The sequence below is a fragment of the Plectrocnemia conspersa genome, unplaced genomic scaffold, assembly GCF_051122295.1.
Source record: "Plectrocnemia conspersa isolate PC_06_02 unplaced genomic scaffold, ASM5112229v1 ptg000013l, whole genome shotgun sequence".
Taxonomy (NCBI): Eukaryota; Metazoa; Arthropoda; class Insecta; order Trichoptera; family Polycentropodidae; genus Plectrocnemia; species Plectrocnemia conspersa.
In genome coordinates this window covers 19,722,041-19,747,726 of record NW_028277177.1, presented here as the reverse complement: position 1 = coordinate 19,747,726, position 25,686 = coordinate 19,722,041, and the positions used below count along the sequence as shown (strand labels likewise).

At 31.3% G+C, this 25,686-nt stretch overlaps 2 protein-coding genes across 2 annotated transcripts in view; one reads left to right on the top strand and one right to left on the bottom strand.

Moving 5' to 3' along the window:
- LOC148227515 (mitochondrial ribosome-associated GTPase 2) overlaps positions 1-25,686 on the top strand; it is a 289,075-nt gene that overhangs the window by 248,588 nt on the left and 14,801 nt on the right. The window lies entirely within an intron of this gene.
- Kua (Plasmanylethanolamine desaturase Kua) overlaps positions 1-25,686 on the bottom strand; it is a 32,954-nt gene that overhangs the window by 3,803 nt on the left and 3,465 nt on the right. The gene's annotated exons all lie outside the window — the stretch shown is intronic.

Below are 25,686 nucleotides of genomic sequence, written 5' to 3'. Positions count from 1 at the left end.
TATAATTCGGCAGCGCTTCCAATGCCACGTCAAAAACGTGTATCGCAGTTCAGCGATAATTTATTTTCGTTTTATTACTTTTGCATATACATCGTATCTGAAAATGAATTTCAGATGTCGTGTTTTAAATAGATGACAAAGCTGTGCTAAAAAATTTAGACGGAATATTTCATTCACGGGTAACTTATTTATTAAATGGCTAAGTAATTAGATCATATTTAATTGTGACAGTCGTTTAGAGGTTGAGGACATTGAGAGCAATATCAATAGGCAATTAAATAAAAAGTTTTTACTTAGATTTTGATTTGCTTATACTTATTAGATAAATGTTTTTATTAGCTGCGAGAAACAACTACAGACAAAACTATTTTTAGGGAAATTAAGAAAAATTTAACAAAGTACAATCTGAAATGGGTCTCTAGTCATTGTGAAAATGAAATGGACTCTACTTATACATTATTATTTGTGGGAAATAATTATTTAATATTTTAAACGTGTTCTTGAACAAGTTGTTTCAGTGAACTTCATTCGTTTATGAGAACTTTTTCAATCGTGGCACCCGTTTAGCTATGAATATTGCTGCTGTAAGTGAAAATGTGGGTTTTTCTTATGGCTCTTATGAACTTGCACTGACACCCGTATAATATAAAACCAGATAACACAACTGAAGCGCAGAGGCCAGGGTCAGTGAAGAATTTACACAGATTGGGTATTAGAGCAGCAGGAAGTTGATGCTAATTTTTCAAAGAAAATCTTCTGCTCTGATGAGGCACATTTTCACCTCTCTGTGTATGCTAATAAACAAAATTGCCGCATATGGGGCGAGGTAAATACTTATGTGAATAACGAGAGATCATTACATACTAAAAAAGTGACTGTTTGGTGTGCATTGTGGTCAGTAGGTGTCATTGTGCCTTACTTTTTAAAATAACAATGGTCGAACTGTCAATGGTGAGCGATATAGGCGCATGATAACCGATTATTTTTAGAACAAACCTAAAGATATCGATGTGGAAGACATGTGATTTCAACAAATAAGCACATTTGCGATATTTCATGCTATTTTTGTCTATTCAAGGAAAAAATCCAAAAGAAAAATCTCATAGATAAATGCAAAACAAAAATTTAAGATCGTGATAGATTTGAAGGAACATCCAAAAACAGGAAGACGTAAGAGCCTAAATTAACGATGATGCTTTAAATTCGCCGGTGAAGTCAGATTATAGTAAAACTATCAATTTGTAAAACTTGGCTATCTATGGGCGATAGCTCATTTGAAAAGACTAAATAAAATGAAAAAATATAATAGACTTATGTTTAATACAAAGCAACGAATAACAATATGGTATTCGCTATTGCTAAAACACGAAAACAATATATTTATGAAGGATTGATATGAATATGATAAGTAGGTATAATATAACTATTCAAATGGAAAAATGTGTGGTTTACTCCAAAACAAGTACCGGTTTTATCCCTTGACCAAATTACATATGTTCATGATCAATTATTATACACAAACCTTACGAGACCATCACAATATAGGTGTATTGTACCAAATTAGCAGGATATTAAAAAAAAGATCAGTTTTGACAGATAACCAATAAACAATAATAACACACTTTTTCCCTAGCAACACCGCTTATATTTTCAAATTCTTTTATATTTGCTGCAACTATACATATTTTTATTTGCTGCAACCATAAATATTTTATATTTGCTGCAACCATATATACGATATCAGTAAACTATTTTAATTTACTGAAATTATCGGCTAAGCTGTTTATTTATAACTTTTATATTAAACAGTCATTAAGTTAGTAATATAATAGTATTACTGTGCTACATTATGTTCAGATTAGTCATGCGTCAAATTTCCCTTTCGCTCGAAATCGCAAGAAATTTCGCGGAAAATTTGTGCTGTATAAAAAGCATGAAATAATCGCTCATTTCTATTTGGAAATTTGGGCGAGTGATACAAACCTTTTTATGTGAGTAAAGTATCTATAAATAAAAATCTATTTTAAACTGAAGTTTTATGTTAAAGTTATCATATAAATCATCTTATATATTGTATATTAATTTACTACGTTTTGTCGACATGTATTGTTTTAGCGTTTAACACACCATCGTTGTAAGTTTTCCTTAAGCAAATATGTACTCAAACGTTAATTTAGAAAAGTGACTCAATACTTCATTACGTCATATATTACACAAAATGCATATTGGAGATACACAATTGTCAGAAGAGATAAAGCGAACGTTAAACGGCGACGTGTGCAGCATGTATACAATTTACTGCTTTTCTTGCTACATTGTCCACGGCGAAATTTTACTACCCTCGTAAATTTTCCAAAAACTAAATCCCAAAAAATAAATGCGAGATTCAGCGTACAGAAGGAATAAGATACATCTAGATTTGCGGACATAAAAGATTGTAGTTTATTCTTCAAAAGGGACAATGTTATGCTGTTGCTATTAATACAAAAAGAATAGTTACAAAAATACACTTTTCTTTTCACTATAAACATATTTTTACTTACATTTAATTGCTTTTTTTTAATAAAACTATTTAACTAACTAACCAGATTTGATTAAAATAGTGATAACACTAGTAATATTATATGAAATCGATGAAGCCATATGGTATTTTGTTGATTCGAGAATATAATTATTAAGTTTGCGTTGAATACATAATATATTCCAACAAATTTATTCGTATATGCTTTAATAATTTACTTATAGTTAAGAATATGCAATATTTATTTATCTATTGTAGCATATCTACTGATAACTGATGCTAATCGTGCGTACCATTGCACATCGTCGAATATCATTATTAGACTAAGAGCAAAGAAATTAGCAAATACGCATTTACCGTAAAAAAGCATTTGTTGCACATATGCGTTAAAAGCGCAATAAACAAAAATGCTACTAGTCTTTACTAATCATTAAATGTATTTATAATCGATGTGTGGGGGTTCCAACCACCTACACAATTAACTAATAGGGCATTAAGAGAATGAAAATAAATACCAACTTATCTCAAAAGTTAAATTCTAACAATGGAATAGAGAGCTTGGTGGAAAATAATTGCGCTAATAACTTACAGAATTTTATGGACCACCTATCAACTCATCCGTTTTAAGACATTAATCAATCGTAAAGTGTTTTTACCTTTTTGTGTGAAGAGAATGCGTGATAGACAATGCGTATTATTATAATTTACACCCTCTCTTAACGAGCGCCGTAAGTGGAAGTTTTACTTAAAGCGTAAATATATTTCGTGGGTGAGTCCAAGAAGTGATGCAATTGACCAACCAACATCCTCATCTGCGATTCGCAAGAATTGTCACTTAGTGACAAGAGGGCAGACAGACAGAGTATTAACACATCATAATACAATGAAGACTCCCAGACTTTCAAGACTGTTACTTAATAACAGCGGCTATATAATATATTTTATTAAGCATATATCCTTAAATAAATATATTACGGCGTCTATTTTTGTTGCAAAATCATATTCAGTCGGTTTAAAAACCCGAAAAAAGAATGTATGGAATTGACAGGTACAGACAGCCGGTGGTGGAGTGTTGCCAAATTTCTACATGTTTGAACCATAATGGCCACGCAAGAATTTTTATAAAAAAAACGACAGATAAGTCAAGACAGAGCAAAGTCAATCACATTAAATATTTTCACTATTAATATATATTTACCGCGACCTATATGTTCCTGTTGATTTAAAAACGCTCTTGCGCATCGCCGCTCGTCGTCGTGCAACGACGAGAAGTTTCATTATAATATGATATATAAAATTCAAATAAAATTAAGACATTAATTGTTTTTAGAAAGGCAATCGTATTTTTAAGTATATTTATAAGTTTAAATATCTTAATTGAATCGAATTTATGTCACAATTCTTTAAATTTTGTCGTTCTGCAAAATAATATTGTTAAAATAAATATACAATTAAATTGTGAATTATTCTCATTATACTTATATACATCATATATCGTAAATACACAAATCTAATAATACTCAAGCGTTGAAAATAAATAATAAAGAAGGATGGGTGGCTCGATTATTTTTTCATCAATGTCATAAAGAGCAACTGCACGAATTGCTATAAGTATAGAGAGGAGAAATAGATAATATCATATACATAGATGGCGGTATTATTTATTTACAAAAATCTAGTGTCGAGAAAAAGCTTTCCACGTGAACTATACATTGGTAATTAAATAATGATTATTTAAAATTTCTAACTAGCAATAGCAGACAAAATTTACAGCTTAAGATGATTCTTGAATGAATTTTTATTTTCTTTAAAAACAAATGAACATTGATGTAAATATTATCCTTTCAAAAACATATAAAACAACTATTGCTCTGCTAAAAGTATTGTATTTAAATTACAAGAAAATTTCAAATGATATTAGCATATGTAATAAAATGGAGCTTTTAAAATAAATATGCTACTCCATATGTGTAGGTATATAATTCCCATATAGGTATATGCTCATAAAAAGTATATTTTTACGGGTCTGACACTTGTGTGTTATAAATATTACTACTCCCTACAGAGCTTACATCCTGTATTATATTCTAAAAAAACACTTCATTTTGATTGCTCCTAAATAATTAATTTTATACAATAACAGCGCTACGTGACTAGCCAATATTTTGCGATGTTTACCTTATTATTTAATTATTTTATTAAGGAGAGTGCTTGACTTGCACCCTATAAAAGCAACCCTTTGGTTGCTCGCACCGTTATAATAGACAATAACCATCAGATTAGCTATAATCTGGTATTTGTTTTACTGATAACGAGGCGGCAAAACACGGCTAAAAAATTCATAAACAAACCCCTCCGGACAATCAACCCCCGTAGCGAGGCCGCAACCCCCAAGATTTACGTGCCGATAAATTAAACATCAAAGGGGTAGTATTGCGGTCAAAGGTTACACGCATCCTCAGCATGTTTTCGCCGGTCGAAAATAAGACAAACGTAAATAAACCGGCCGGCGATTTATTTTCGGACATCCCGTGTGTGTGTGACGCAACAATGATACTCGCGTGTTCATTTTCAAAACGCGATAACGCACATTAAGACGACCTTTATTAGTCATGCATATGTAATAATGCAATCGCATAATAGTGCGCTACTTTTTCGATTAGATTGCCTATAATAAAATTATTTATCCCACCCACTATCTACTATTGGATAATTCGCTCGATCACAATAAGTAAATTACAAAAGGCTGTAGTCATGGCGATGATTCGTTGTGACATCGAAAGTCGATAGAAAAATAATAAATAGTGTTGGAAAAGGACACCTTTTACACATGGCCAATCTAAAAATGTAAGTCCACGATTTTCTGTGTAAAATGAAAAATGTCTATATAGTCTGTGATAAAATACCTGTTCAAAATTATGAACCGAAAAACAGTTTTTCCGGAACGAAAATCGGAACCGAACAGAAGAAACATTAATAGGCATATGTTAGCACTTTGAGGAATTCCTGTTGTGGCAATTTATTCAAATCATTTGTGTAGCTATATTGCACATATTGCCGACGATCTGAAAAGTATGATTAAAATATAATAATATGTAATCATGTATACCAGGTCTCGGCAACCTTTTTTGGCTGCGGGTCAAAATAATTAGAATGTGACTATTAAAAAGACTATTCGGGTCAGTGATTATTTTTGGTCCTAACAACCATATATGTGGTCTAGTCTTGACATCGTAACACATTAAAAATAATATTTGCAGAACTGAAATGGGTCACTTCAAATCATCAAACGGGTCACTTGGTGACCCACGGGTCATAGGTTGCCGAGCCCTGATGTATACTTAACCATCCGTTAATTTATATATTTAGTAAATAATTTAAATTTGCAGAGCAAAAAACACTTTATTTATTTAAATGATAGTCAATGTTTTCATATGTAACCGAATCATATATTTGTAAAAAAAAAAGAGTAAGGCATTTATTTGCAAATAGAAAGCAATAAGAAACTTTTTATTCTAGCAAAATATTTCATTAAAATAATTAAGAAAATATGTTTATATATTTTTAGTATATTTAAAATCAACTTTAAGGTTAAAAGTTGAGCTGAACAGCGACGTGCTGACGATCGATTACGTCCCAATGAAATAACTGAAGAAACTAAACAGCATAGTGTTGACGACCAATACGCGCTACTGTAGTACGCAAAAACAAGAGACCAAAAATATTGTATAAAGCTAAGTATTGAAATAGATTTGTAGGAACAGCATGAATAAAGAATGAGACTACATCTATCCCGAGCGTAGCTAAAGCTAGTTAAGCGATGGGAGGTAACGGGTGGTAATTAGACACAGATTGAGCCACTGTAGTAGTATTTTATTGAATAGTTTTTAGTTACTTGTTTATTATTTATATACAGTGAACAGTGCGTGGGTCCCACGCCGTCGTGCGAGCCCATCAGGGTCGACATGAGATAATAGGCCCTCTATTATCTCTTGTCGACCTAGCATTATATAAAATTATTTTTTAATTTTATAGCATACAGCAATATTTTTGAGTAATTCATACGAGACACCCCGCTACGCAGCGCTTGAAAATATACTTCACGAACGAAATTCCTGAGCAGGGACACAAGTTAATATTCTTAATCACCTGAAAATAAAACTGTGAAAATAATTTTCACATATTCCACAACACCGCAAAACCTACGACCGACGATCCAGAATAACGAAATTGTATTTTAAGCCTCTAAACTTTAGAGGTTAGAGTCTAAAGGGAGTATATACAGACCACTTCACCGTGAGAAAAGAAATACGCAAATACGTGTTAAGAGTATCAGATTGTTATAAGTATTCACACGTGTACTCGTTACGTTAAAGTACGTAAGGATCGGTGATTTTAACGCATTAGGTAAATGCAACACAAATTTTATATTGTATTACCAATTTCTATTACAGCGTTACCTTTTTTTCAGTTGTTTAAATTACAATCATTACGCAAAAGGCATTTGTATAAAAATGATAACGGATAGTAATAAATCTGTTTCCACCCCCAAATAGTCACATAGGCCGAAATGTCGAGAGTAGGGAAGATAAAAGCATCTCCCCTATTTTGAAAAGTGTTATAGTGTACATCCGACACTTCTATGAGTAACTTCTTCAACTCGCATCAAGCGGAGCTATGGCGAGCATCGACCGAAACTTGGAAAACTGATGGAGCAGCCGCTTTATATACATATATAAAATGTATGTACAATACAAATTAATATTTTGATTAATTAATAAGTATTTTCTTTGCTTTTTACGGTTTGAAATTCACGGCCTGAATATATTTCTCTCATTTCGCAAGGGGCAAGTACTTTTCAGCAATTGAGATATATACGTGCTTTTTTTTAGACTCTGCTTTATTGCGTCAAATTGGGTTTTTCGTCATAATTATTCATAAATTATACTCGAATTGCACAATTCAAAGCTTTGCATGTACTAAATCCATAAAAGTTATTCACACACAACTCAGCAATTTGCGGACATAAAAAAACGAAATGACCGTTTATTTCCGCGAAGACATGACGCACGTACAAGCGTGTCGATTTTTTTAGATGCACCTGGATGCCCGTATAACGCTAAGCGCATGAAAGCTTTATGCACGACATTTTCTTGCATTTCCTGATTTTTTCATTTATGAATATGTATGAGAATTTATTTTTATCTCAAATTGCAATCAGCTGCTACGTTAGTTTGTGCATAGCTATTGATGCGACAGTAATGTGTGTCAATTTTTATTATCTGTCCAAAGAAAAGCTATAAGCCTGTTTTCATGACAACTGTATAGTGCGCATGTTAAAAATTAAAGTCGATAGAAATGCTTTGAATTGTTAATAGACCCATCGATATCGCAGCCAAAGTGAACTTTCGTTGTCTGTCTATTCCTGTCCTCTTTCTTTGGCTTTACTTGTGTATGTATATGAAAATGTGCTATCGCACTTAGCACCAGCATTTCATTATCTACGATAAGTCAGTATTAGGTGAATAATTCACCCGTTTGTAGTCACGCAACATCTACGAAATTGTTATTGAACAACTAAATAAAAAATTGATAACTATTAAACTAACAACCACTTATTACAAATCGATAATGTATGATTCTAACTTTAATAAAAGTGAATCTAAATTGTACATATTAAAAAATACTATACAATAATATATTTTTATCGTTTAATTACCCTAAGTATAGTTTTATTTTTTGTAATGATATATTTTTACTGCCGCTGCTACCAGAAAAAATAATAGGTAATTTAGAAAATAATTTAATTATAGTAATTTCTGATTATAATTGTTAGTACATCTTGCAAACAATTTTTTTTAAATAAAATATGGGAAAATAATTACAATATCGTCTTTAGATAGATATTAAAGCATGATTCACACTACCCGTTAAATAATAATCGTCATTATGGGGAGGGGGGCAATTTATTTGTTCATTTTGTAGCTACACTGGCAGCACTGGCAGCACTGTCTCGCGTAACGGCGGCGAGAGCAACACTGTGTCTAATATCTAATCTAAAAAACTGACGGTTTTTCTCCTAGATTAGATAATTAGAATTAGCTTTATTTAAATTTATTTGAAATCTAATTATACTTAAACATTACAATATAAAAGAATAAGAAAAATAAGACCTTTTAAGGATTGTAAAACTCAAAAAAAAGAATAAAATTAAAGCTAATTAATTGCCTTTATTTTGTATAATGCACACATTATTATTCACTTAAGCACTAATATTATTATTCTTAAGTGTAAATTATATAATTCAGTGTTCTTAAAACGCTATGGCCAAAAAGCACCTCTCAATCAAATCTTTTATAGAGACAAGAACAGTGTAGTATTTTCTTAATAGACAAATTTATTCGTAACAAACAACTTATTAGTTTAACAAAATAAAACTAATAACTAAACTTCGAATTGTTTTGAATACGAGCAAAAATTTTCAACCAATTTTGATAAGCGAGCGATGTCTTGCAATACGAGCATCGCATTGTGCATTGCGTCCCTTTTTCCCCACCTAAACCAACGATTTCGGCGGTCGATGATTTTTTTTGCAGTAAAGACACCTCTTTTAAATAAATTGCCACAAGTCTTACTGGTTATGGATAATGCTCCTGCTCGTTCTCCAGACATTGAGGACGACTTACTGGAGAAATTTGAGTTCATTAAGATTAAATTTCTTCCTTCCAACGGCATGTAATTATGACCAAATCATTTTGAACTTTAAAAATCTTTAAATCAAATCACTAATTCAGCGATGTTTCGAAGTGACGGAAAAAACAAATCATTCCCTCAGAGACTTTTGGTAAAATCATTAACACATCATGAGCTGATCATCAATAAAGCATATGGTATGGTTTCCAAGAGAACCCTCAATTCTGCTTAGATAAATATGTGGTCTAATTGCGTTGACAAGTTTGTTCTTGAACAGGAACCGTCAATTCTCCCTTGCCCTTAGGGAAGAACATGGGACTATAGGTAAATTTGGATGATGCATAACGAGTAGTTCTCAATTTAATATTGATGATTTTTAATTATTCAAATATAGGATATTCGTATATATTATCTCGATTGAAATTTGGAACAAATCTTAAAATGAAACAATTGTATACTTGAGAAACATAGTACACAAATTCTCTCAATATAAACGAGTGTCTAGTGCCGCTCCAAAATATGCGCCTTTATTTTGTTTTGAAATGTGAGACAATGAGACGATTCTTCACAACGACAAAAAATGCTTTTACGCCTTCGAAAAAAAATTGTGAATAAAATGTTTATCAGCGGTGTCTACAATGATCAATATTCGCAGAATTCGTTCGTTGAACGAAACAAAATGTTGGAAACACCGACCCTTTATTATCATATATTAACGCTTATCGTTTTTCTTTCAAGGCGAATAGATTTTATTTCAATCAGTTTAATAATTCGATCGCGTTTAATTTATTCATAGTTATTCAATTTAAACGATATTTATGTATGTCACTAAATGCAGGGTTGCATTTAGTGACATACATAAATATCGTTTAAGTATTTTCATTCAAAAGTGAGTCTTATTTACACTTACAGCATCAGTGGTAATACCATTGATATACTAATCCTAAATAGTTTCATTAGAGTAATATTCCAACGAGAAACAATTCCAGGAAAACACTATACTTGATTCGATTTCCAAGAAAGCTCAGCTCATACTCAGACATGTGAGTCACCACTCTCAGTACACAAGAAAATGGATTAATTAATAGTGTCAAGCGGGCTTAATTACATTTCTCTCATTCACAAGCCACCCTAGAACATCTCGGTTTTATTTCAGAACGTGACGCAAGGGTATCCCCAGGTTCCAGGAGTCGGAAGTGCGCTGATTCAATTGCCGGTGGCGGCGCCTCTCGCACGTGTCGAGACGGACGGGCGCCGCCCCAGCGGGCTGCGCCCCCCACTCGACCCCCCCCCCATATCGATTTTCCCAACCCCCTCCGGGTTGTGCTCCCCAATGCGGAACTTGAAAAATTACATATTCCACAGGTTATTAAAATGCTCCACGCTCGAATGGCGTGCGGTCGTACGACTGCATCGCCCACGCTCACAAACTCATCATAATCCGTATAATGAATATTATAAAATAAGTAGTAGGAATTAGGAACTACACAAGAGTGTTGAAAATGGTCAATTATATTGAAAATGTATCTTTGCTTTATAAGTAAATAGTATATATTTAATAATAACTATTTAGTCACATGTATATACATGCGATCTTTCTGTTGATTAGATGCATCTATTTGGTACTGATCCAAATGGTTTTGATAGAAGTTTATGTCTGATAAATTTACACCATTAAGAGAGCTCATTAAAATTCTAAACAAATGAGGTTCGCACTATATGATGAACTAAACATCCAAACCACATAGAAACGAGTGGTTTGCTTCTTTGAGTTTGGTCAATTGCGATCAGTACTTAGTGGAATCGATAGTTTGATTATGCGGCAGCAGTACACTACAGTACCATTTAATGCTATCCAACCAGTAATGCCATGGTATGTAATAGCTCAACCCGATGTGACCGTAATCTTTTTCAAATAGTTTTGTTGAATTATTAAAGATCCACTTTTTATTACCAGTGATGCGTTGTTTAAGGAACAACTCATTTTCATTGCATGCAGAAATTTGGTCCATTATTTTTTTATCGCTCAACTAATATCATTATTATATTATTATCGCTCATCCATGTATCGAGCATTTTGAGCTTTCGTAAATGTATCGAATCGCGATCACAAATATATTCTTCGTTTATTTAACAGATGTTTCAGTCTGGTTTCTGAAAGTGTGCGTAGTCAATGTAAGCTTAGTCGCACTAATTTCTGACGATTTCTCTCATGTCTTTGTTTTAAAAGCAACTTTATTAAATTGTCTCTTCTTCCAGGAAATTACGTGAAATTTAAGCAATATATTGTTTTTGTTCAATAACACATTATCAGAAAATGGAAGGCTTTGTCTTATAAGAAGATTTTTCTTTAGCCTTTGCTTAACTACTCCCTTCGAAAAGATGTCGGCGGTTTTTTTCTTCTTCGTGCAATCTTAACCCACGTGTGATTTCTGTCTTATAGGAGCTCAAAGGATTTATTTGCATAAAAGTATACGTTGGCTCACCGCTGCGTCCGCATAGAACAAAAGCCAGCAGTATAAGAATTACCATACAGAATTTTCCAACTCAGTTTGGGCCATAACAACATTTGTAACGGGCATATCCCAAATAAATCAAAACAGCCCTCAAACGATTTTTTATAATTTCTCGATACCCAAGATGATTATATTATATAATATATTCTACTTCAATAGAAACAACCTTATCCCATCTTTTAATCAATTTTTTGATTCCGTTTGAATAAAAAATTGTTGATTTTGATGGAAAATACTCTACGATACCGAATTTTACTTGCTCAATATTTTCAATTTTTTTTCAGAAAAATAATATTGCATCGATCTGAATAGGTGGTAATCAGAATGAGCAAAGTCGGATGAGTTTGGTGGATGGGAAAATATGTTCCATTTTAACTCCTTTAGTTTATCATGTTGGAAAACAATTTGACTTCTTTTGGCTACAGCAGGCCTCTTTGTTTTTATTGCAACATGTAAATGCTCAAGCTGATCACAGTAGACCACAGTTTTTTTTGTGCAACCATATTCAAGCACCTAGTAGATGATTTCTTTGCAATCATACCATACTGACAAAAGCGACTTTTTTTACCATTAGTTGGTTTTGCTACCTGCCCTTCTAAACGCCAGTGTTTTATTGCGGCTTTGGTTACAGTACACCACCCCCTTCTACAAGATGTTAAATAAATGGTGACTTTTCTTCTAATTCAGAAAGGTTTTGCCACATCTGTACGCAACTTGTTCTCGTCACTTAAATCGTATCTATCACCCTGTTGAATTTTTCCGATGTTTCAAACATATTCCTACACGCTAAACCATGAGTATCCGAGCGTATCAGCAATTTGCTGAACACATTTGGCCAGATTTGCCTCAACTTCATTACGCTAAAATAGCGTTGTCCACTTTCACAACCCTTTCACTTACATGTTGATTTTTTAAATTGAAATTTCTTAAACCACCTGTGGCACTGGCGAACACTTATCCCACTATACTCTTCACTGCAGATGTTGCATTGCTTTTTTCTTTATTCGTACAAGATGCAACTTTGCAAAAATTGTTTGAATGAAACAAAGGTCTGGGCTAACCGATAAAATATGAAATACGTATTAGCAACTCGAAGCATTGTTCTTAAAAACCCTTTTTCTGATACCATTTTAATAGTCAAAGACTATCCGACAAATAACATTTATTTTGAACCTCACCAACATCATTTAAAAGCTTATGAACAATAAACCGAATTTTAATCGTAGTGATGATTTATTGTTCCTCTATAATATTTTTAGTTGACTAAACGAATATTGTTGTGCTCTATTTATTTGTGATATTTTAAACAGCATTTATGAGTATATAAATACTCTAGTACATTATTATTAGAAAGAGCACATTTATAAAAATAACTATTTCTGATAAAGGCTCTTAATGAAAGTATGTACCTAATTATGCAGTATTATAGTGATAAAATATTAAAAACACTATATTTTTCAACTCGAAAATTCCTGGTCCCGAGTATTTATAAACCCTAAAACATACCCAGAAACACCGTATTAAAACGATTAAATAAGAATAATTACCAATGGTAAAAATGCATTACAAAAATGTAAATTTTATATGCATAAGTCAAATAAAAATATGTTTTGTTAATAAACGACGACGACCGACGGTACGCATCATAAGATTCCCTATCGAGCTTGACGGTTTACCGTTACATTCTAATTAGAATCCACTACTATTTGCCTCTCAGCCATACACCGTGGGGGTGTTACCCTGCACTTCTACAGAAATATTTACCATTTTATTTTTATTATATAATAATGCTCTTTTGTTATAATAAATATAAATATTTCATTGGTTTTGGAAACAAAAGTAGTAAGAATACATTTAATAATGACTATAATAATTATATTTATTTAAAATATCGTTAAAATTCTGCACAAAATTAAAAAAAATCAGATACATAAGTAATAAAATTATGGAATGAAGTTTGTGTTATTGTAGGTTAATCAAATTTATTCGTTTAACAATCCAGAACTGACGCCGATCCCCTAGAAATAAAAGTGGGAGTGGTGTCGTATGCAACGAAGAAAGAGATAAAGCATGCTCTTTCGTGTAACGGTACTTCGTCCAGATGACATGAGAATCTTATGAAGCCGACGGTACGAAAGATAATTTATCGATTAACATAATTGCATAGACGTGGAGAAGTTTTGTAGTAGTTAGAAGCAGATCGCTTTCATAGTACCTACTAGGAGATAAATCGTCGGATTTTCTGATATTTCTAGAGAGAAATAGTTTATAATAAATCGCACTGTGTATGAATCGAGTTTGAAGCATGAGATTAGGTTAGGTTAGGTTAGAAGAAAGAAAATATATCCACATCAAATTCCGTTCCTCAATCATTCAAGAATAAGTTGCAAGTAGGTGGTTATCTGAAGAAAAAATATATACATGCAAAGAGCTTTTTTAATTTAAAAAATCCTAGAATAAAATATGATTATTGCCATATTCTTTACTTAACGTTGCCAGTGAACAATTTTTTAGCACAGTTATAGACAAATATATTCAGAAATGAGATCAAAGCTGCTAGGATATAGATGGAAAAACTTTTATTTTTGGCGTACAATATAAGACTGTTTAGGTTTTATTGAAGTGTTACTATGCAAAACGTATTTTATTCATAGTGTGTCTGGTCCTAGGTTCACATATGTACATACACATATATATTTATTAAGATAACTTTAAATTTCTTACGTATTTATAAAACATTTGTGTATTATTTACGAGAATTTCAATTGTCAATTTAACAGAATTCTGTCAAATATGTATTTAAGAACTTATCCCACGGAACACTGCATATTTTATATTTAAAGTTAATAGTCTATCCCTAGATATTATAAAAAAATGTATGCAAATCTAAACCACGCAGTCTAAAAAACATTTTTTATAATACAGAAATATTCACATTGTTTTGAAGATGATGTAATTTTGATTCAATAGCATAAATATATTAAGGAGCATAATGATAATTTCATTATTCTTTATTTCCTTTTAACAATTAATAAATGATTGCAATACAATATATGTTATTAGAATATGCGCATTACCTGTGATATCGTCAGATTAAATGATTTACAGAAATAGAATGAATAAAATACAATTGAAAGATGATAAAAGATAAGCTGATTGTGTATTATACATAATAATTTATATGATAAACGAGGTGAAGATATACACATACTAGCTATATACACACAGTAAAATCATACTTGAAAATTACGGGTGGGTGGTTGTTTGTTTTACGTGATTGATTAAACGCTGTGATAATCTAGTGCGACAAATCAATTTACCAAATATAGACAATTTCCTATAAATAATGACAATGGCTTAATTTATAACAAGGAGTTAAAATGTAATGTCATTAATCAGATAAATTATTGTATTAATAATAAAAAACATTTAATACAAATAGTACTTCCATTGATAACATACGTATATATAACAATATATTACTACAATATAAATACATATGAATGGTAATGAACAGGAATTTTACAGTTTCCCTAAGGACTTCGACGCCTCTGCAAACAAATTGGCTTGAACGAAAACACTTGGCTCTGAGCAGAAATTATGATTTCTACCTTCCAAAAAAATACTCAAATATCATTCTCTCTTGGAACAGCATATAAATCGCTCGATTTAATATTATATTTTCAACAAGAGCTTCAAATAACAAATACGTGTACGAAAATTCGCATGGCCGCCACGTGACAGCTGAAAAATCCAATTATAACAAAAAAATAGTTGGTTTAATTTCAGTCACACAAACACGAATGTCTAAAATTACCGACTAACTAACTCTTGACCTAATAACTAGCATAACTAGAATGTTTGAAGAGAACCGAAAATAAAACGTCGATTTCCAAAAATATGTTTTAATTACGGTGGCATTTAATGCTTTACGAGAGAACAGAAAAAAATCATAATAAAAATTACAAGCGAGTGAATTCATACATTTGCTATGATATGGTATGCGATGAGCAAATAATTTCCTAAATTAATTTTTTTAACTTGTGGGTGTTATTTTATTATTATATAGTAAATAATACATATTGCAGGGTGAACTCAACAGATTTCTTTTGAGCATCATAGACTCAATTTACGATTGTTAAAGTTGAATACATCTTCAATGAATGTATTATTTCCTAATTGAAGAACAAGTATGTCAAATATATCGTGTTAAATCCCAACTATATATTATTTATAAATAAAAACTCTATGAGAAATATAGTAATATTTAAAAATATTTTCACAACACAGTAGTTTGCTTAGTAAAAATAATAATTAAATATAAAATATTGTTTGATTTATTAAAATACAACAATATTTTAAGTAGCTCATTTACTTAAGAAATTTAATAATTTATTTTTATGTGAATAAATTATATTTTAATGGAAAATAAATAAAGATAGTTTTTAGTCAACCCTTACTACTTTTATATTTTAATTTAACTTAAGCCCAAAAACAAAGGAAAGTCTCCAATTACTCGAACCATCAACTACTCGAGTATCGAATATTAAAATTTTAAAATACTCGAGTACTCGAGTACTTTCGAGTATTTACCAATTGTAGCAAAATAGCTATTATTCAAATTCGTGCACATATAAATAAATTAATAAAATACTTAGTATGTTAATTTTTACAATTATTTTAACTTCACGAACATACTTTTTAAAAACAATAATGCAAAAAGTGTCTCGAATTTAATATTACTGCTAACCTTTGGTTTTATTATTCCCGTTATGGAAAAAACCCTTTCCGTTGCTGTTGATGTTGGTCTTATTGTCATTAACGCGTTGGATAAGGCTTCTAATTTATATCTGTTCACTTTTTATAGATATAAAATTTTTTGAACGCTCTTTTTATGTTCTCTTCTTTTATTCCCTTCTCTGCTTTTCTCTTATTTCCTTCAACTATTGACAAAATAGCATTTTGTAATTCTTCTTGAATAGATTTTTTTTCTTAACAATATACAATATTCTACTCCTTCTGATTAATGCGAAGAATTTAAATCTATATCCTTCGAAGATGTATTTGGGTGAATCCCTTTCACTCTAGAGCTAAACCGTTCGCAAAGAACTGACTTTACTTTAAATGCCTTTAAAACACACAATTGTTTTGATTTATATTTTAAGCTGAGGGATCAGTATAAACAATTTAAAACACTTTACGCTACAACTGCATAGTCATAAAACCTAAAAAAAAATTTTTTGATATTTCATATTGTTCATTGCCATAAATTAGATAAGTCGGGACTGTCGAACAGAAAACACAAAAGAAATTTCTCCGTCGTACCCACTAACATAGCCGACGACCGGAACTATGCAACTATGGAACTATGAAAAAATTATACCTGATAGTAACCGCTCTAACTCGGGACTTCGGGCATAAACGCCAAATAAAAGCAAGACGTTAACCTTTACCAGACCGAGTTAAAATAATTTTTGTTTCTGAAATATTTCAAATTTTTTTAATTTCGAGTATTAATCGAGTAATTTTCAAAATACTCGATTATCAAGTACTTGAAAAATAGACAAGTATACTCGAGTATCGAGTACTCGATTACTCGAATTGGAGACTCTAGTACCAACAGATAAAAAGTCAGTTTGCTTCTCGAACTGCTTAGACTGCTATTTGTGAAAATAGCAATAATTTCGTTATTTTGCTTTGATTAATTCTCAATAAATACATTCTCTTTAAATTTTTCTCAAGCACCAAAATCTTTAAATGTAAAAATATTAATTATTAAACGCGGTAGTATCGAGGATAAAGATTTAACTCACAGGCTACAAATAAAGAATTTTATGTAACTGTTAATTATATATTTATGTAGTATTATGTAGTATCAAAGTTTAAAGCTGCTTTTGAACGTTTATTAGGCAACGAAAAAAGATAGTGCCGATTTCAAACGCGCGCTTCTTGGTCTTTAGCTTCCTTTCTTGGCCTTAACATTTATACTTAGTACTTTGTATTAATAAGTCATTTGGTGGCGAATCATTTGATACTACATTCTTAATACAACTGATTTCATCTAACATTTGTTTTTCAGAAAATGTACAAAGTAGAAAATAAAAATAAAATTATTAAATGACAAAAAAGGAGACAAATCGACAAAAACGCTTTCACTCTTATCGACCGATCTAGTCCAGCCGAGCAGTCACTTAAATCTTCAAGAGTTCAACCTAGTATTAAAACAGCTTCAAGACTTTTACGACGCAGTATCACGGCAACTAGCGACACTAGAACGTATATATTTTATAATTTAAAAATTGTGCTGCAATATTTTAATTGTTGTGACTTAAAAATAATTTATGAAGCTTGATTTTTTTTAAGTTTAAACGCACATGTATATACGTATATTTATATAAAATATAGACTATCGAAAAATGTTCGTTACTCTTCAATAAAAATATGAGTTTCAATTCCAAAAACGATTAAAACTACGTTCGAAGAATCGCTAGAAAATGGTTCGTAAAATTGCTTTTTATTATGACTACGCTGGTATTATTATACATCATATATTTATGAACAAATAGCTATTATATATCATGCATGTCATTAACCGGTCATGTTACCACCCACCACCATCCCCTTAATCGCCGAAAGAACAAATACCTCCACATTTTTTTTGTTAAGTGTTACAAGCACCTTTGATGACGCCTGTAAGTTCCAAGATGTCATTTGGGGCACTTTTCACACAAAGCAAACCATGTATACAAAGTGAAGCGTGTCCGACGGTGGCACGCGAACCGATGACCCACCATTGTGCAGGACGGACTTTGCGTGATCAAAATCACATTAAAAATACTCGCATGAAGAAAGTTCACGGAAAAGCTGTTAGAAGGTACTTACCCCCTCCCTCGATAAAATCACTGACCGTAATCAAATTTCACACAAGCATATTTGTATTGCTAAATCTGTTTAACAAAGTCAAAGAAATGAGGATTAGATGCAAGATTGTTAATATTGACACTCGTGTATCGTTATAGTAACTAAATATTATGTAACTAGATACATTGTAATGATGTCATGCATAGTTAACAATAAATAAAACATAGCGTTCACACCTTTTGGGCGTTGACGGATAAAATTAGGCGAATGATGTCAAAAATATGTGGGTTTGGCATTATATTATATTATATAATACGCATTGTTAATAATAACTAATTTTAATAAATATATATTTCTACATTTATTGATTAATTAAATAAATCGATTAACATGGTTTTTGACTCAATGTTGAAATAACAGTTTTTGCTGCTTACTTGCCTAATTTAAATTTATTCACTTAATTGTATTTTTAGAATAATTACACAAAAAAAGTTTATCTCACTGATCCGCGACGCTAACTGTTGGACCGCAATTGTTATATCAAACTTCTTATAATACCCATGATTTATCAACCGAAAAAGCAATCATACAATGTCATAAACACTTTTTCACCATTTACATGAGTTTGCGTGCATCAGTAAGGTTTCTTGCGATATAATGTCTGTAGACACCAAAGACTGACACGCAGGAGGTCACAGACATTGACCTCAAGGGTCAGATTTGCTAACGCTTGACCAACGATAAGAACCTTTGCATCTTTATCACAATAAATTTAAAGTAAAATATAAAAAATATATTCAGGAATGCAACGTGTTAATTCATTTACGCTTTGTTTCAATAAATTTAGCACAGTTATCACGTTAGAACTACTTTAGAATATTGTTTAAGTAAATTGTTAAAAGCACACACGGATTCGTTTCATTCATAAAGTCATTACATAACTCACATTAAAATATATCTAGGGAGCTATGGTTTGGAATAGAGCCAAAGTCTTATTTACAAGATTAAATTGACACCAAAGCGAATAGATCAAGTCGGCTTTATTTTTTAAAGAAATAATAATTAAAAATATGTAGCGTCCATATTATGTAAATTAAAAACAATATGAATCAGCCAATAAACATTTATATAACACTGTTCTAAAAGTTGATAAATTATGAAACAATAAACATTTATTTTTATAGTTTTAATTAATTTAATATATAACGTATCATATAAGAAATTATTATACTATTGATATGTGCATAACTAATAGTAATAATATAAAACTTTTTTATTATTGTTTCATTAGAAATACTAGTAATTTACATTATTACAAAACTATGGCAAAACCATTTCTTTTTCTTCGTAAATCAATTTAAATTGTGATATTGTAGAGTCCAACATACAGCAGCGGAAAAAATTACGCGTTAAAAGCGGCAAAAATCAAATATTTTTTAGAACACGTGCTACTGTGCATGTTATGCGTTTCGGTCATAAATGTATTTTAAGCTAATTGATTTACAATGGCCATTCGGGATCTTTTGCTATTGTGGTATATTAAGAATGGGAAGGACATTGAGATTCGTAAGGATATGTTGCAAGTTGCTGCGTTTCAACTCGTTGAAACAACAAATAAAAAATTCAAGTATACCTCTAAATTGTCCTCATTGTCCGTGTCATCAAAAAGTGGGTGAGCACAAAACATTTTTCATGCTCGTTAAATGTATAAAAGCACATATACAGTTCAATTCGAAGCTTGCTTCCGATAGCACTTCATCAAGAACGTTCACCTGAGTTCTCCAACTTAAACACTCGCATCAAAAATGGATTTGAGATGAGAAAAACCACATTTCCCTTCACTCTAAAAAACTATAGTTCAATCCAATTTTTAAAAACAATCTATGGATCATCCAGACACAATACTAGAGTATATATTTTATTTAATTTTTTTAATCTTCCGCTATAACCTGACATGCGTAAGCGGGGTAAATCTGTACAATTTTAGTGAGTCAATCAGACATAATGAATACATACAAGAAAGTATTAAGCACTAGACTAAAATTAGAATCAGTGAATCTATAAAATTAAATATAAATTATTAGGTGTAATATAATATATAATCAATAAATGTTGCATTTTTATAGAGAAAAATTTAAATCTGCTGCTGTGGCTCTGGGTTACCATTCAAGACTGAAAGGAATGTTTTTCTCATGGTGAAATTTATGTAGCAATGTCAAATGTTAAAAGATACGGTATAACTGCAAAGCTGTGTACGAAAGCACGTTAATCTACAGAACAGTTTCTTTATTTAGATGTCAATATAACATTTATACGTACGATGTGTGCACAAATGTATTTTTATAATTCGGTAAACGTCGTCTATTATAGGCACAGGCTGCACAGTGTATTTTCGTTTTCGTATTAAATGGTCAATCAACTTTCGTGCGGTTCAGACGTCTGATATAATCTATATCGAAAATCGGGTCGGCGAAAGTTTGACAGAGGTCAACAACTCAATCGTGGTCCTTCCTACGCTTTATGAACTTGGGATTGACTGTATAACAATTCAAACATCATAATTACTACTATCAGTCATTGCATTGAGATTTTTCCTTTACTAAATATTGTGACAACCAGGACATTAAATCATTGTTTGTCTTTATATGATATGGAAGTCATTTCTTAATCAAGTCATTGCCACTGTCTGTTTCATTGGCGCTGTCACTTTTACTAATGGTACTGAAGATGTCTTCTTATGGTGTTTACTTCCGCTAGAACCATAGTGACTATCTTACTTTTAAAAACATTATATAAAAAACGTATATTCGTCACTGTCGTTCTATAAAACTGACTTATGCTAATATCCCCTACTTGTATGAAGTAGACATTTTGACGGCTATCCTATTTAGATACGTGTCGCAAAATATAAAATGTACAATATACATATACATAATTTTATATGTAATATATATCAGAACAATCAATAGTAGAAAATTCGGACCGATCCTTAAATGTCAAATGTTTAATGCTGTGACAGATGAACTTGTTTCCGAGATTCTTTTGGCAGATTTCAGCAGAATCTGCATACGACTTATTGAAATGTTTTTGACCTGTGTTTATTGTCCGTGTGCCCACATCTCCATATAACGCACAAGTGACCATCTTAAGTGGTAAATTGCACCGTTTTATCTGACGCGCAAAAGTACTCTAGAAAAATACGACAGAAAAATTTGGGTAAGCCCACTTTCCAATAAAATAATTAAATTTGCATATATTATATTAATATTAGATTTGTAGCTAAATGATTAACACAATTGAGTGTATATTTCTTGATGCATCAACATAACATTTTTAGATATGAACACATCTGTTAAATTCATGGCAAACGTATCGTGTCTAATGCCAAGTTTGCTCGGCCGAGTCACTCGGTTTGCTACTCGGCCGAGCAAAAATATTAATCAAGTGACATAAATTTATATTAATAATAACTTTAACTATGCTTTTTTAGAATATACGTTAATAATAAAATAATTAAATAATTGTAGATTCAATTGAAGAAAAATGGGTGAATTTAAACAAGAAAATTTATGCTCAGTCGAGGAATCAGTAACAAATTACTTCTACTGCCACTATACAAACGCCAATTTGAGAGATGATATTCTAGTTAAAATTAAATTGCAAGTTATTTTACTATTTTAGCAGCATAAAACATCACGAATGATACATATTAAATGCTTCAAGATGCGTTAATAAACACTAACCGACCCTAGAGAGTTGAGAACGCTTCTCTTGCATGAGCCATTCTGCTTCTCATCGAGCTTGCCAAAGACAAAGATGTTTTAGCGATAGCTATGAGGAACTGGAAAAGAATATGTTAAATGACGGTCATCTATTTTATGTGTACGCCATATTTTTTTTGAAATATTTTATATTTGTATAACAGCCATTATGGTCCATTGGGGAAAACAGTCAAATTATGATTTTCATATTTGTCATAAAAAAATAAAAATAATACTGAGTTCGTCAATGAATGGAAAGAGTCTGAAGCATGGACAAACACTCGGCCCAGTTAATTGAATACGATTATATTCACTTGCTCGCTGATTTACTCGGCCGAGTACTACAAAATGTGTTCTAATTCAGCAAATACAATACCTTGCTTATACCTGCCAAATACTCACATAGTTTAAAAGCACATTATAGTACTAGCTATTTTATTTAATAAGCAAATTGTCTTTGACTGATTTACTGATTAACCGATTGGCAAGGTCGAGTAATCTGACAAGTATCTCAGTAGATAAAACTTAAACGAGACATAACAATACAGCAGGTAATAACAATTAATTAGTTTAAACAGTGCATAGCAATCGAACATAATACTATAAAGATAAATCGGAAAAAATCAAAACAATAATATATAAATAAAAATCGTCAGATTTTTCAAAACGTGAAAGTTATATATAAACAAAATTCTCATTAAGCCATTTGCTAACCCTTTTAACAATATACAGTCTGTAATAAATAGTAGTTTGCCCATTATATGATCGTGCCAAAATCAATACAAATATAGGAGGACTCATTAATAACAGCAGACAATACAATTATTAATGGTGGCTACACCTAAGAATATGGCAACAATAGTGACGTAAATTTTTCCTCGGTCCTACCACTAGCATGATACACAAGTGGTATAAATTAGTTACCTAAAAGACCTAGGTTCAAGTCCAGTATAGACCCTAGTGTTCTCTAGGAAATTTAAATTAGTAACGATTATAAAATTTTAATTTTGATCGATCATCACAAATTATGTTTTTCTAATTTTTTTTTAAATTAAAAAAATGTTTTTAAAATTGGGCAAAATAAACGTGTTCACCATTGGTCAAAGCTGTTGTCCGACGATTGCATAATTAAAGAAATGATCTGCTACATCTCAAGATATGACCAGAAATTTTTGAATTAGACCACAAGGCATTTATTAAATTTTGTAATATTTTTATCTTTTGCCATTGGTGCTGAATTGTGTGACTTTTACAGACAGTTTTCTACAAAAAAACTGAAAAATATGTAATTTACCAAATATGAACAGAAAAATGTAGATAGAAGAATCTGAGAGTATTCGCTGTAGTCATCGATGATAGTGATTCGTCATGTGCTTGGTGAGTGCTAGCCAATGATTGGTGATGTGACTGAGAGACACATATTTTATACTTATATTTTTTAAATCTTTCGTTGTAACCTGATAGGCGTAAGCCCAATGCGTTATAACTGGGTAAATCTGTAATTGGATATGTCAATCAGATATAATGAATACCTACAAGTAAATATTACCCACCAGACTGAAAGTCTGGGAATCAGTGACATCTAAATTAATAATTAAAAATTAATATGTGTAATATAATTATTAATCAATTAATGTAACGGTTTTTAAAATTAGCGCATTTTTATCAATACAAATTCGTCTGTTGTCAGGGTTCGAATTCGTAACCTCAATTACTATTCCATCATTTTTATAATTTTGAGGAGACTATGACGAATTGGAGACAAAACCAATTGAAAGCCAGTCTGAACAAAACCTAAAGGTTTAGTGAAAGCTATTTAAATGTGTCATATTGGTGAGACGACCGTCCGATAATTATAAAGGATACGTACAACAGTAATTTTCAATGCATGGTTTTGAAACTTATGCGGTGGTAATTGATAATTGGTGGTTCCACAAAAATGATTACCTATTTTGCAATTCTGAGTATTCTACCGATTTTTAATGTTCATCGTTGAGCGCCAAACTATTGTCGTTTCTAATCTGCAAATTTCTAAATGTCATCGTTGTTACCCTCATAATCTGAAGACAATGTAAAGGGTTAATCAGTCCCTATTCACCAATAAATATAAGACTGTGTAGCGCAATTTTTGTTATGTATTTTACACATCCATCCCTCAAACGATATATACTTTTTTTATATCCTTGCTAATTAGTTCAGTATATTACATATTTTTTATGCCTGTAATGAAAGGATAATTTATAATTATAATAAAATTTATAACTAGCATACTTTTCAAACGATTAAATTTAAAAAAAATTTGGCAAATATAGGAAAAGTTTAGGCATAAAAATAAAACCTTCTGTAAATAAAATAAAAAAATAATATTTTTTAAATTATGTACAAGTTTTTATTGCTCCACCTTTATATAAACATGTTAGGTCACTGTCTGCTTACGTGCATCTTGCCACATTGTAGTGACACGCCATGAAACAGGAATATGAAGCGCTAGATTAGAAGTGTGGGCCTTTTCGTTGACCTTGTGACCTTAACCTGTGCTAAACTTTCGCAATACCGATCCGCTAATCGAATTTCTCGAATACCGAACAGTTCTAAAGTTTCATAAGGACAGGCTTCGGAAATTTAATCACCATCATAAATCTGAAGATCGCAATCGGAATTTACGCTATATTTGCTTTCTTTGTCGATTAGATAATGGCGAAAGGCTGATTATTTTATGCCTTTTGATTGGTGTAAAAATTTAATGTAATACATGCAGTATTTAGGGACGGTTTATGTATTTCCATATCCGCAAAGCATACATCATACATCCATCATTTGCGTAATAAAAATTATCAGTTATATTTACAGTGATAAGATAATGAAAAATATGATAAAATATGGACCTCACGTCTTGAACAAACGTTTACTTTATTTATCTACGTTTGCAGACAGACAGGCAAAATTGTAGAATATATATATTTATTTTGTATATCGTGTCATGTACAATGTATGTAAGATTTTTATTTTTTCTATTTCAACTGTATATTTTTAGTTAGCCTTCCTTTGCTTTTACAACAATTGATCGGACTTCCATTTTTTCATATCACAATAAAACACGACAGATACTAAACAAAACAAACGTTTTTATCTCATCTTTATTATACTTTGCCCTTAAAAAATGCTTGCTATCAAAATAATAATATTATATGATGCTAATCAATTCGATATTCGAGTATTATAAGAAATTACCTTTAAATGATAAAGTGATAAAAATTATGATTATAATAGTACGTCCAGAAAATTGTGTATTATTCATCGATACAAAATATTAGACAGATTAATATGTTTTGAT